This window comes from Pan troglodytes, chromosome 1 (assembly GCF_028858775.2).
Source record: "Pan troglodytes isolate AG18354 chromosome 1, NHGRI_mPanTro3-v2.0_pri, whole genome shotgun sequence".
Lineage (NCBI taxonomy): Eukaryota > Metazoa > Chordata > Mammalia > Primates > Hominidae > Pan > Pan troglodytes.
Window position 1 is genome coordinate 36,905,448 of NC_072398.2, and position 14,874 is coordinate 36,920,321.

Sequence of the window (14,874 nt, forward strand, 5' to 3'; positions counted from 1 at the left end):
TATGAAATTTGGCCATATCTTGAGCTAGAAGCAGCAGGGGAGATTTCCTCTTTGAGGGCTTCCTCCTCACCTGGACAGATGGGGGACTACTGCAGGGTATTTGGGGGTGGAATATGGGAAATAGGGAGGAAAGAATCACTGTGTCTGTCATCTCTGTAGACTAAGTCTCAGAATCTCTTCTGGCTTGCCTGTGAGTTATTGGTTTTGTATAATGTGTGTGAATCTGTGCATTTAATGCTGAGAATTAAATCATTCCTTTATAAGACTGTAAATCAAAGAGTGAATGGAGGGAGATTCCAAAGTGATTCTTCCCCCTGATGAGGTGGGAGGGAACACCACCACCACCACCACCACCACCACCACCACCACCACCACCAGGCCCACCACTCATAGGACTCATCTACCTCTTCAAAAGGGTGCAGCCTAGGTGGGAGATTTTTGTTCTACTGGCATGGAGGGAATACTCCTTAGGTTAATATGAAGGGTTCTAACTCCTAGAAATAGAAGGAGTTTATTTTGTAGTAAGCAAGAAGCCAATGGACCCCTCCCTACGGCCTATCTCTGTTCCAACCAGCTTCTCCACTACTGATATCTCTGAGCCGGCATCAATCCTCAGTGACCAGCTTACCAATGACCTGGCAGCTGTTCCTCCTGTAGAAAATTCAGTTCCATTCAGTGCCAGCTGGACAGCCCAGTTGCTCCCAAGGATGCTCCCAGAAGCTCTATTTCCCATGTTGTGAGAGGCCTTGGTGTCAAATGAAGTGAGGGCTCCATCCTAACCACATTAGCTGACCACTGGGCACTGCTGGCCCTAAATTAATCCTCGCTGCAAGCAAAAAGACAGCTATAATGATTTGCACCACACAAATAGGGAAACTGAGGCTCAGAGAGATGAAAAGCCTTCCCCAAGGTCATATAGCCAGCAAGTGACTGGGCCGAGTTTCATCACAGACCTGTCTGACACTGAAGCCCATGCCTTTCCCACGACATCACTTGGCCTCTTGGTATTTTTGGCACCACATGGATAAGGACTTAATATTCTGGTACACCAATGCCAGCCAAGGCAAGGGACAAATGTTGCTTGTTTGTAACCCTTCCCCCTCTTGGGAAAATAAGCCTGGGTCCCTGTATTTTAATGAACTCTCCTGGTGATTCAGTGGTTAAGGACCACTGAATTGGGCATTCATGCTATTGCACCGTAAGATTACTGACTGCTAACTCTTCAGGAACTTCACATTTCTCATCTCTTTTAATCATCCTGAAAGTCCTATCATGTAAAACTAGTTTTATATCCAGTTTTTATTTTTTATTTTTTTTGAGACGGAGTCTCGCTCTCTTGCCAGGCTGGAGTGCAATGGCGCGATCTTGCTTTACTGCAACCTCTGCCTCCCGGGTTCAAGCGATTCTCCTGCCTCAGCCTCCCGAGTAGCTGGGACTACAGGCGCATGCCGCTACGCCCGGCTAATTTTTTTTTTTTTTTTTTTTTTTTTAGTAGAAACAGGGTTTCACCACGTTGGCCAGGATGGTCTCGATCTCTTGACTGGGTGAACTGCCTGTCTCGGCCTCCCCAGGTGTTGGGATTACAGGTGTGAGCCACCACGCCTGGCTATATCCAGTTTTTAAATGAAGACTGAGGCAGAGAAATTTCAGTAAACTGTCCAAAGTGACTCATCTGGAAAGTGGCAGGGCAGGGTGTCAAACACAGGCAATACAGCCCCACAGACTGCAGGCTCAGCTGCTATTCCACCTGGCCTCCCCATTAGGCCTGCTTCATTTCAATGGGATCTTCTGGAGAAAACGCCTTTCCTCTGGTGAAATGAATTACCTGGTGGGAATAACTCACTAATTACAGGACTGAGGTTGATAGGATATTTTGAGACAAACAAAATGTGTGATATTTCCCTCCTCTTCCATCCCAGATCAGATGCCACATTCAGCCAAATCCTATACAGATAGCCAGCCCTGCTGATTCCTGGCATTCACCTCCTACTTCTTTGCTATGTGAGTCTCCCATTTTCCCATACAGTTTTGCTCCCAGGAGTCCACCAGAAATAGTGGATGGGTGAAAATGAATAGCAAAAAGAAAGATTCAGAAGCAACCAACTGTGTTGGGAAGGAGTGATACTGTTTTAGATGGAAATTTGCCTGAAAATAGACCATTCAGTCATGTAGACAGTAATAAGTTGTATGTAAACACCAAACATTCATGCACATTTTATGCAAAAGTTCATGTGCCCTCTGTGATATTTGGAGATGGTGTCAGAACTTCCTAATATAGCCCAGTGGTTAAGAAATAGGTATTGAGGCCGGGTGCGGTGGCTCACGCCTGTAACCCCAGGAGGGTGGATCACCTGAGGTCAGGAGTTCAAGGCCAGCCCGGCCAATATGGTGAAACCCCCATCTCTACTAAAAATACAAAAATTAGCCAGGCGTGGTGGCAGGCGCCTGTAATCTCAGTTACTCAGGAGACTGAGGCAGGAGAATTGCTGGAACCTAGGAGGCGGAGGTTGTGGTGAGCCCAGATCGCACCATCGCACTCGAGCCTGGGTGACAACAGCGAGACTCCATCTCAAAATTAAAAAAAAAAAGAAATTGGTATTGAAGTCCATCAGACCTGAGTGTTGAGCACTAGCTTTGCTGATTACTAGCTACATGATCTCAGGCAAGTACATGACCTCTCTGCCTGGATTTCCTCCTCTATAAAATGAGAATAGTATAGTACCTGCCTCATGGAGAGCTTAGTTCTCTTAGTGAGAACTAAGCACCATAGACCCTCCTTCACAGGGGCTCTGGAGGGAAATGGTGACCCTAAGGAGAACCATTTCTCTTCTCTGCTTTCCTCTGTCCCCTTGGCAATGACTTCTCTCCTTCGCTCCTACATAGGGGCACCTGACTCAGTACAGACTCTTCCTTCAAGGCATCTAGCTCAAAGGACTTGCCTCCCCTCCTTTTACGTGGGGAGCTATGTTCTTGGCTTTGAGATAGATTTCTTAAATTGTCTTCCACAGTTGCAAGTGACTCAGCTGTTGCTTAGGGATTTAATTAACCAACAATAGAAGGCTTGAAAGAGACAAGCCTCTGGGAACTTTCTCCCTTCCCTGGTTGGCTGTGAGTAGGGTGAGAATGAAACAAGGAACCTTCTAGAACCACACTGTCCAATATGGTAGCCACTGGCCATATGTGGCTATCAAGCACCTGAAATGTGGCTGTCTGAATTAAGATGTACTATAAGATACTCAACAGATTTGAAGAGTTCTATGAAAAAAGAATGTAAATATCCCATTAATAATTTTATATATTTATTACAAGTTGAAATGATGATATTTTTGATATATTGATTTTATTTTTTAAAATGTTTCTACTGAGTCCTTTAAAATTAAGTATGGAGCTGTTGAATGGCACTGTTCTAGAGTGTTCATGATTTAATAATGAATTAATAACATATCAACACTTTTTGAAAGTGACTTTAACATAGATCTATGTCTTAGTATGTTTTGTGCTGCTATAATAGAATATCTGACACTGAGTAATTTATAAAGAACAGTAATTTATAAAGAACAGAAATTTATGTTATCACAGTTCTGGAGGTTGGGAAGTCTAAGATCAAGGCACTGGCATCTGGTGAGGGCACTCCTGCTTCATCCTTTCTAGATGGAAGATGGAAGGGAAAAAGTTGGGGGTGGGGGGTGGGGAGAGAGGAAAGAGAAAGAAAGGTGGGAGGAAGAATCTAATCCCATGAGCCCTTTTTATAACAGCATTAGTCAATTCAAAAGGGCTTGAAAGAGACAAGCCTCTGGGGCTAAACACATCCCATTATGCCCCGCCTCCAACACTGTTGCATTGGGGATCAAGTCTCCAGCACATTAATTTCTGTGGCACATATTCTAACCATAGCAATCTACTTTTACCTTTATGAAGTAGCTATTGTTATAAACAATGTTCAGGTAAAGGCAGCAAAGCCACAGTCTATTCAGTGTTTAGACAATCAGCAGGCTTGCTTGCTGGGACAGATCTGAGCTGAGAGAGAACCAGACGGAAGAACACTGACTTAGAGAGCAAAACGTCCGGCTTCTTGGCCTTGCTATACTACTAAATTGCTGTCTGACCTTGGGCAAATTACTGTCCCTCAGATTCTTTACTTAAAAAATGAACAGATAGGCTGATATGGAATTTAAGGGTAGGAAACTAGTAGCCTGTAGGCTAAATAAAGTCAGAGATTTGTCTGTGTGTTTGGGCCACCTTTATTTATTTATTTATTTACTTACATACTTTTAAGGAGGAGACAAGCACTCTCCTACAGACTGGGGTTCCTACCATTCCCCTCAGGCCCCCACCTACAGTACCAACCTCCAAACCCTGGAGGCATTTGAGTTTGCAACCTTTGGCTGCCAATTTTAAACTCCAGGTGAATATGGAGCAATTGCTGACTTACTTCCACTTATGCTAATGCTGACCATTCAAAGACCTGTCCAGACAGAAAAGGGTCTTAGATGGTAGTTGCCAGTCTACTCCAAGACAAATTTCTGTTTCTCTGTCTAATCCTCTTTTTATATGCTACCATCTTGAATTTCCAACAAAAACAGCACCATATCCTCCTGTAGGACCAAGGAATATTAAACTCAAAGGAAACTTAAAAATAATCTATGCAGGGCAAACCTTCCATTTTACAGAGAGGAAACCAACAAAAATTGAGGGCGTATAGTGCTTTTATACTTGCATATGTCAGTGATTTTATCATCTTTTGGAAAGTAAGATAAATAAAATAAAATACAATTATTTTTATGCATATGTGCAATTCTTATACTTATTTGCAATTCCTTCATGTAAAATTTTTTTTACATCCAGGTAGAATTTTTCTTAATAAAAATTCAATGGGATGACTGGTTAGAAAAAAGAAATAGTAGTATAGAACTGCTTCTTTTTCTCTGTGATTAAGCTATATAAAACTCGCAGCAAAAAATAGGTAAATGTAACCCACGCAATGAAAGTAAATAGCAAAAGGATTGTAAAGCTCTGAAAGAAGTCTTTTTGCAGGGATAATAGCAATTTGGATGTAAGCTACTGCTTTTGCATATTAAACACAAGTCTTTGTCTCTGTCACCTCAGTAGTGGGAGAAAGCAAAATCTGATTTGATGGGGGGAAAGGAAAGACCATAAATAAAGCGTGTGTTGTTTCCTGGCGGACAACCTTCCTAATGGCATTTTGCCCAGATGCCCTTTCTTCTTGGCTAAATCCCTTGGCCAGGATAATGTTTGAGACCCTAGAAGCTCAAGAGAGACCAGAAAGTTGATAAATGCCTTCAGGGTCCAGACTTGAGCCAGTTCTGATTCTGTGGCCAGACTGGTCAGTGTTGCTGTTGCATAAACGCAGTCATGGAAGCCCCACATGTGATCTCTTTCTGGAGAAACTCGAGGTCAGTGATGGGAGGCAGCCGCCAGCAGGAGTTAGCTAGTCATGAGTATCCCAGAAGTGTTTGAAGATGGGATCACTGCCGAAAACGATTCCCCAAAATCTCTTGCCAAGAGGAAAGTCTAACCCTGGGTGCAAGGAGTAACTCCTTTTATTTTTCCCAGGCATACTGCACATCACAGTCATGACTTCTACACTCAGGAAGCCAGTGCCCCAAAAGGCAAAAAGACAGATCTGTTTCTCGTCCACAGAAATAAAGAAAGGTAAATGCTGGAGATTGCGCTGGAGATTTAAGGAGTGATGACAAAATGGCAAAAACCAATCCAATCAACTGAAGTTCAGGAGATGATGAAAATCAATAATAAAATAGCTTGGGAAATATAGGTTTTCCCAACATGCTGCGTTCATTTCCTCCTCTGCTTATATACAATCTCCCTAGCAGTGGGACCTTAATTATCTCCGTTTCTCCAACAATCTACCCATCTTTCAGGATTCATCGAGAATCCTACTTCTCCCACGAAGCTTCCTCTAACCTTCCAACTCACAGGATTTCTGCTTTTACTATCTGTATTGTTCACTTGCTGATATATTTAAATGTGGCCTCCAACTGCTTTTTAATATAGTTATGTACCTTACCTTCTCAACTAGACTGTAGGCGCTTCGCAGGCAGAGCTGAGTCACAATGACTAGCTAGCTGAGCACAAGAGCTTTCAAGAGGAGCCTGGAATAGCAAGCTCTCTAGCAGCCAAGGTCCCTAGGCCTCTCCATTTCCCCTTCCCAGCATGCCCTGGGCCTCTCTGCTTCCCTCCCAGCATGCCCTGGGCCCCTCTGCTTTACTTCCTAGCATGCCCTGGGCCTCTCTGCTTCCCTCTCTAGCATGCCCTGGGCCTCTCCATGTTGGCAACTTCTTCTTGGTTCCTTCTTAGCCAGAGAACAGCCTTTCTCTGTGCAACTTCTTTCCTTACCAGAAGGCAAACAGAACCAAAGCGATGTTTATCTTTTTATACAAAAGATAAGGTATGAGAGAAACAATGCATCGTCAACTATGTAGGGAGGTTTAGACAGCAATTATCATTATTCAGATTATTGGAATTTTCTTAGAAAACTAAACCTTTTCCTGAACAGAGCTGAGCCATTTAAAAAAAAAAAAAAAAAAAAAAAAAAGCAAAACAACAGAACATTCCATAGCTTTCCTTTCCTTTGGGTGTGGTTACCAGGCATCTGATAATTAAAAAAAAAAAAAAAAAAAAAAGGCTGGGCGCGGTGGCTCATGCCTGTAATCCCAGCACTTTGGGAGGCCAAGGCGGGCGGATCACCTGAGGTCATGAGTTCCAGACCAGCCTGACCAACATGGCAAAACCCTGTCTCAACTGAAAATACAAAGATTAGCTGGGTGTGGTGGCACACACCTGTAATCCTGGCTACTCAGAAGGCTGAGGTGGGAGAATTGCTTGAACCCAGGAGGTGGAGGTTGTGGTGAGCTGAGATCGTGCCATTGCATTCCAGCCTGGGTGACAGAGCGAGACTCCATCTCAAAAAAAAAAAAAAAAAAAAAAGAGAGAGATATGTATATGTTGTGTTTACATAGTCCACAAATGAAATGCAGGTCGGCCCATAAAACAAGCATTAACAATAAAAATACAGTCTGTACTGAATTGTACACTTAAAAAATGGTTATGATAGTAAATTTATGGTATGTGTATTAGATGAGGAATAAAATGACCATTAAAATTAACCATGGAGTAAAGGTAGGCATTTGTTAAGAAATTAAAATTGTACTTGGAACTCAAATGAAATTGAATGTATAACTAAGTGCTGTATTTACTAGATGTCTGCTTTTATTTACATATTCTCTGCCTCTGAAAAAGAATATGAGGTGGCACTGAGAACAATAATATTATATAGTTGAATGTGTAACTTCAGCTTTTTTCCCTAAGTTAAAATCAGAACGTGCCAAATACATAATATTCTATGCCGACTAATGAGGTAATGAACAAAGGAAGGAAATGGCCAACTCTTGCTGGGTGTCTTTGATGGGTACATCTGCAGAGAAAGTAAAACACTAGAGGTAGACCCTCCCTACTCAAACCCTTTTAAAAAACTTTCCCATTGTTCGTTGCAGCATTTCTCAGGCATATCTGACTTCACAACACTTTTTCTATAAAAAGAAAAATACTAGTAGGAGCTCATGAACTACATCATAGCAATGATAATAGATAGCATTCACTGACTGATATTTACATGCCAACACTGTTCTAAGCACTTTATATACATTGCTGCATTTAATCCTTAAGGCAATCTGCAAGGTGGGCATTGTTAATATCCCTCATTTTACAGATGAGGAAATGGAAGAACAGACAGACACAAAGTAAATTGTTCAAAGTCACAAAACTAGTAAGGAGTAAAGTTAGGATTTGAATCAAGGTAGTTTGGCTCCAAAGCCTGGGGGTCTTCACTACTGTTATGGACTTAATGTTTGTTCCCAAATATAGATTTTGTTCCCAAAATTTATATGTTGAAGCCTGAACTCCTATGTGATGTTATTTGGAGATGGGGCCTTTGGAAGGTAATTAGGGTTAGATGAGGTCATTAGGCTGGGGCCCTCATGATGGGATTAGTGCCCTTATAAGAAGAGACCCCTAAGAGCTCTCCCCAAACCCTGCATGTACACTCAAAGAAAAGGTCATGTGAGCACAGTGGGATGGTAGCCAAGAGAAGAGGACTCAATGAAACCTACCTTGTCAGCACCTTCATATCAGTTTTCCCAGGCTCCAGAACTATGAGAAATAAACTTCCATTTAAGCCACCAGCCTACGGTATTTTGCTGTGGCAGCCAAGTGAACTCACATAACCACTATCCCACACCCTCTTTCTACCCATCACAGAATTTCAGAGAATGGGTGTGTAAATATTTAGTCTACAACAAACCCTGACTAGCATAACCATACATGCTGAAATCACACAACATAATGTGATTGACAAATACTACCCAGTCAGGTGATCAGGGAGAGATGATCAGTGACTGATAAGTGTTGCCCCCATCCTTAAAGTTCCCACTATGCACAGGCATGGATACTTACTTCACCCACCATGCTTATGTGGACATACCATTTTTTTTTCTTTTTTTTTTTTTTTTGAGATAGAGTCTCGCTCTGTCACCCAGGCTGGAGTGCAATGGCATGATCTCAGCTCACTGCAACCTCTGCCTCCCGGGTTCAAGTAATTCTCCTGCCTCAGCCTCCCAAGTAGCTGGGATTACAGGCACCCACCATCAGGACCGGCTAATTTTTGTATTTTTGTAGAGATGGGTTTTCACCATGTTGGCCAGGCTGGTCTTGAACTCCTGACCTCAGATGATCCTCCCTCCTCCGCCTCCCAAAGTGCCAGGATTACAGGCATGAGCCACCACACCCAGCCATAGACACACCATTTCTAAAGGCAAGTGGATACTGTAGGGTAAAAACCATTTAAGTGTATGCAATATCTTTTTAAAAAATAAACATCATTTTTAAGGATAATTTTAGATTTACAGAAAAATTGCAGATAGTATAGAGAGTTCCCACTGGGATACAGTGGTACAGTCACAGCTCACAGCTCACTTAGTTTCTGCTATTCTTAATGTGTTACATCAGTATCATACATTGGTTACAATTAATGACCCAACATTGATATATTGTTATTAACTAATGTCCATACTTGCTTTGTATTTCCTTAGGTTTTACCTGATTTTTTTTTTTTTTTCTGTTGCAGGGCTTATCCAGGATGCCACAAGACATTAGTTGTTGTGTCTCCTTAGGCTCCCTCCCACCTTTTTTTTTTTTTTTTTGAGATGGAGTTTTGCTCTTGTTGCCCAGGCTATGGGGCAATGGCACAATCTCGGCTCACCACAACCTCTGCCTCCTGGGTTCAAGCGATTCTCCTGCCTCAGGCTCCTGAGTAGCTGTGATTACAGGCATGTGAGACCACGCCTGGCTAATTTTGTATTTTTAGTAGTGACGAAGTTTCACCATATTGGTCAGGCTTGTCTTGAACTCCCGACCTCAGGTGATCCGCCTGCCTTGGCCTCCCAAAGTGCTGGTATTACAGGCGTGAGCCACCATGCCCGGCCCCCTTAGGCCCCTTTTAACTATGATGGTTTCTCAGACTTTATTTGTTGTTTTTTGTTTGTTTGCTTTGTTTTGAGTTTTTTTTTTTTTTTTTGAGACAAAGTCTTGCCCTGTCTCCTAGTCTGGGGTACAGTGGTGCAGTCACAGCTCACTGCAGCCTCATCCTCCCAGGCTCAGGTGATCCTCCCACCTCAGCCTCCCAGCTAATTTTTTTTTTCAAACTTCGTATGGGTTCTCACTATATTTTTGACAACCTTGATTGACAGTTTTGAAGAGTACTGGTCAGGTATTTTGTAGAATGTTTCTCCATTGGGATTTGTCTGATGTTTTCCTTTTTTCTTTTCTTTTCTTTTCTTTTCTTTTTTTTTTTTTTTGAGATGGAGTTTCGCTCTTGTTGCCCAGGCTGGAGTGCAATGGCGTGATCTTGGCTCACTGCAACTACCTCCCGAGTTCAAGCAGTTCTCCTGCCTTAGCCTCCCAAGTAGCTGAGATTACAGGCTCATGCCACCACCCCCAGCTAATGTTTGTATTTTTAGTAGAGACAGGGTTTCACCATGTTGATCAGGCTGCTCTTTAACTCCTGGCCTCGTGATCTGCCTGCCTCGGCCTCCCAAAGTGCTAGGATTACAGGCATGAGCCACGGCACCCGGCAAAATTAAATTTCCAAGCAAATTCCTCCCTAGCACTTCCAATAAATACTGTTGAAGGACAAGCTGGGGTCCCTTGGAGGTAGAGGCCACGTGAAACTTTTATTCATCTGCTCACTCATTCATTCAGTAAATGTGAACTGCACCTCTGTGCCAGACCAGCTGTTGCATTAAACACTTTATTTGCACCATAGTGTCATTGGATCTTTTTTTTTTTTTTTTTTTTGAGACAGAGTCTTGCTCTGTCACCCAGGCTGGAGTGCAGTGGCGCGATCTCGGCTCACTGCAAGCTCCACCTCCTGGGTTCAAGTGATTCTCTTGCCTCAGCCTCTCGAGCAGCTGGGATTACAGGTGCCCGCCACCACACCTGGCTAATTTTTTTGTATTTTTAGTGGAGACGGGGTTTCACTATGTTGGCCAGGCTGGTCTCAAACTCCAGACCTCGTGATCTGCCTGCCTCGGCCTTCCAAAATGCTGAGATTACAGGTGTGAGCCACTGCACCTGGCCTAATTTTTGTATTTTTAGTAGAGATGGGGTTTCACCATGTTGGCCAGGATGGTCTCCATCTTCTTCTTTTTTTTTTTTTTTTTTGAGATGGAGTCTTGCTCTGTCACCCAGGCTGGAGTGCAGTGGTGTGATCTCGGCTCACTGCAAGCTCTGCCTCCTGGGTTCACGCCATTCTCCTGCCTCAGCCTCCCAAGTAGCTGGGACTACAGGTGCCCGCCACCACGCCCGGCTAATTTTTTTTTTTGTATTTTTACTAGAGACGGGGTTTCACCGTGTTAGCCAGGATGGTCTTGATCTCCTGACCTCGTGATCCACCCGCCTCGGCCTTCCAGTGCTAGGATTACAGGCATGAGCCACTGCGCCCGGCCGATGGTCTCCATCTTCTGACTTTATGATCCAGCTGCCTTGGCCTCCCAAAGTGCTGGGATTACAGGCATGAGCCATGGTGCCCGGCCCTTTTTTTTTTTTTTTTTTTTTTGAGAGACAGAATCTCTCTCTGTTTCCCAGGCTGGAGTGCAGTGGCACGATCTCAGCTTACTTCAACCTCCACCTCTCGGATTCAGGCAATTCCCCTGTCTCAGCCTCCTAAGTAGCTAGGATTACAGGTGCTTGCCACCACGCCCAGCTACTTTTTGTATTTTTAGTAGAGACAGGGTTTCACCATATTGGTCAGGCTGGTCTCGAACTCTTAACCTCACATAATCCATCCACTTCTGCCTCCCAAAGTGCTGAGATTACAGGCGTGAGCTACCAAGCCCAGCATAATTTTTGTATTTTTAGTAGAGACAGGGTTTCACCATGTTGACCAGGCTGGTCTTGAACTCTTGACCTCAGGGGATCCATCCACCTTGGCCTCCCAAAGTGCTGGGATTACAGGCGTGAGCCACTGTGCTCAGTCTGATGTTTTTCTTGTGTGACTGAGATCATGGGTTTTTTTAACAGGAAGATCACAGAGATAAGGTACTATTTTCATCACATCATTCAAGGGTATATACTGTCAACACAATTTATCACTGTTGATTTTGACCTTAACCACCTCCACTGTAAAGTTACTCCATCTCCTGCTTTTCATACTGTATTCTTTGGAAGGAAGTCGGTACAGTTGACCCTACAACAATGCAGGTTGGGGCGCCGGGTGTGGTGGCTCACGCCTGTAATCCCAGCACTTTGGGAGACCGGGGTGGGTGGATCACCTGAGGTCAGGAGTTTGAGACCAGCCTGACCAACATGGAGAAACCCCGTCTTTCCTAAAAATACAAAATTAGCCTGGCATGGTGGCACATGCTTGTAATCCCAGCTACTCCGGAAGGCTGAGGCAGGAGAATCGCTTGAACCTGGGAGGTGGAGCTTGCAGTGAGCTGAGGTCGTGCCATTGTACTCCAGCCTGGGCAACAAGAGAGAAACTCTGTCTCAGGAAAAAAAAAAAAAAAAACAATGCAGGTTGGAACTGCACAGGTCCACTTATATGCAGATTTTTTTTATAAATACAGTCAGCCCTCTGTATCCGCAGGTTCCACATTCACAACCAAATGTGGATGGAAAATACAGTATTGGAGAAATTTGAAACCAGCAGATAGGGAGGGCTGACTTTGTGTATGGCTGAGTTTGTCAGGGCCCAGTTTGGGATTTGCGTATGTGTGGATTTTGATATCTGTGGATCTGTGGGTATATTAGGCCATTCTTGTGTTGCTATGAATAAATACCAGAGAGTGGGTAGTTTTTGAAGAAAAGAGGTTTAATTAGCTCACAGTTCTGCAGGTTGTACAGTCATGGCACTGACATTCCTCATCTTCTGGAGAGGCCTTAGGGGCTTTTACTCATGAGAGGCGAAGCGGAAGCAGGGGAATCACATGGTGAAAGGTGGAGCAAGAGAGAGAGTTGGGGTGAGCTGGGGAGGTGCCACACATTTTTAAATGACCAGATCTCATGAGAACTCACTATCACAAAGACAGCACACAAAGACAGCACCAAGCCATGAGGGATCCACCCTCATGATCCAGACACTTCCCACCAGGCCCCACCTCCAGCATTGAGGATTATAATTCAACATGAAATTTGGGCAGAAAAAAAAATCCAAACCATATCATTCTGCCCCAGCCTCTCCCAAGTGTCACCTCCTCACATTGCAAAATATAATCATGCCTTCCCAACAGTCCCCCAAATCTTAACTCATTCCAGCATTAACTCAGAAGGCCCAAGTAAGTTCAAAGTGTCGTCTAGAGATGAGTTCCTTCACTTATGAGCCTATAAAATCAAACAATTATTTACTCCCATGATACAATGGGAGTATAGGCATTGGGTAAACATTCTTATTCCAAAAGGGAGAAATCAGCCAAAAGAAAAGGGCTACAGGCCCCTTTCAAAACCCAATAGTTCAAAACCCAGCAGGGTAGTCATTAAAAGTTAAAGCTCCAAAATAATCTCCTTTGAATCCATGTCCCACACCCAGGGCACAGTGGCACAAGGGTGGGCTCTGAAGGCCTTGAGCAGCTCTGCCTCTGTGGCTTTGTAGGGTTCAGCCCCATGGCTGCTCCCATGGGTTGGAGTTGAATGTCTGTAGCTTTTCCAGGTGCAGGGTGAAAGCTGCCAGTGGATTTACTATTCTGGGGTCTTAAGGATGGTAGCTGCCTTCTCACAGCTCCACTAGGCAGTGCCCAGTGGGAACTCTGCTGGGGGCCTCCAACCCCACATTTCCCCTCTGCACTGCCCTAGTAGAGGTTCTCTGTGAGGGCCCTGCCCCCATAAGCAGGCTTCTGTCTTGACAGCCAGGCTTTTCCATACATTCTCTGAAATTTAGGTGGAGGCTGCCAAGAATCGACCACTCTTGCACTCTGCATCTGCAGGCTTAGCACTACATGGAAGCTGCCAACGTTTAGGGCTTGTATTCTCCAGAGCAGCAGCCCAAGCTATACCTGGGCTCCTTTGAGCCACGGCAGGAGCTGGAGTGGCCAGGATGTGGAGAGTGGTGTCCCAAGGCCATGCAGGGCAGTGGGGCCCTGGGCCCTGTCCATGAAACCATTCTTCCTTCCTAGGCCTCTGGACCTGTAATGGGAGGGGCTGCTACAAAGGTCTCTGAAATTCCTTCAAGGCCTTTCCCCCCATTGTTTTGGATATGATCAATTTGCTCTGTTTTATTTATGCAAATATCTCTAGCAAGTGGTTGCTCCATAGTCTGTTTGAAATCCTCTCCCAAAAAAGCTTTTTCTTTATCTGCCACATAGCCAGGCTGCAAAATTTCCAAACTTTTGTGCTCTGCTTCCCTTTTAAATATAAGTTCCAACCTTAAGTCATTCCTTTGCTCCCACATCTGAGCATAGGTTGTTAGAAGAAGCCAGGCTATATCTCAAACACTTGGCTGCTTAGAAGTTTCTTCCATCAGGTATTCTAGCTCATCACCCTCAACTTCAAACTTCCACGGATCTCTAGGGCATGGACATGATACAGCCAAATTCTTTGCTAAAGCATAACAAGGGTGATCTTTTCTCCAGTTCCCAGTAAGTTCCTCATCTCCAAATAAGACCTCATCAGCATGGCCTTTGTCCATACCACTGTCAGCATTTTGGTCACAACCATTTAACAAGTCTCTAAGAAGTTCCAAACTTTCCCTAATCTTCTTATCTTTTTCTGAGCCCTCCAGTGTCTTCTATTCTCTGCCTGTTACTCAGTTCCAAAGCTGCTTCCACATTTTCAGGTATCTTTAAAGCAATGCCCCACTTCTGGTACCAGTTTTCTGTACTACTCCATTCTTGCATTGCTATAAAGAAATACCTGAGACTGGGTAATTTATAAGAAAAGAAGTTTAATTGGCTCATGGTTCTGTAAGCTGTATAGGAAGCATAGCACCAACATCTGCTTCTGGAGAGGCCTCAGAAAGCTTTTACTCATGGCAAAAAGTGAAGTAGGAGCAGGCACATCACATGGCCAGAGCAGGAACAACAGAGAGCGGGTGTGGGGAGAGGTGTCACACACTTTAAAATCACCAGATCTTGTGAGAACTCACTCACTATTGCAAAGATAGCACTAAGCCACGAGGGATCCACCCCATGACCCAAACACCTCCTACTAGGACCCACCTCCAGCACTGGGGATTACAATTCAACATGAGATTTGGGCAGGGATAAATATCCAAACTATATCAGTGAGGGTCCTCAGATAAGTCCCTCTAAGATATCAGAGGATGGAATGACTGTATATACAGCCACA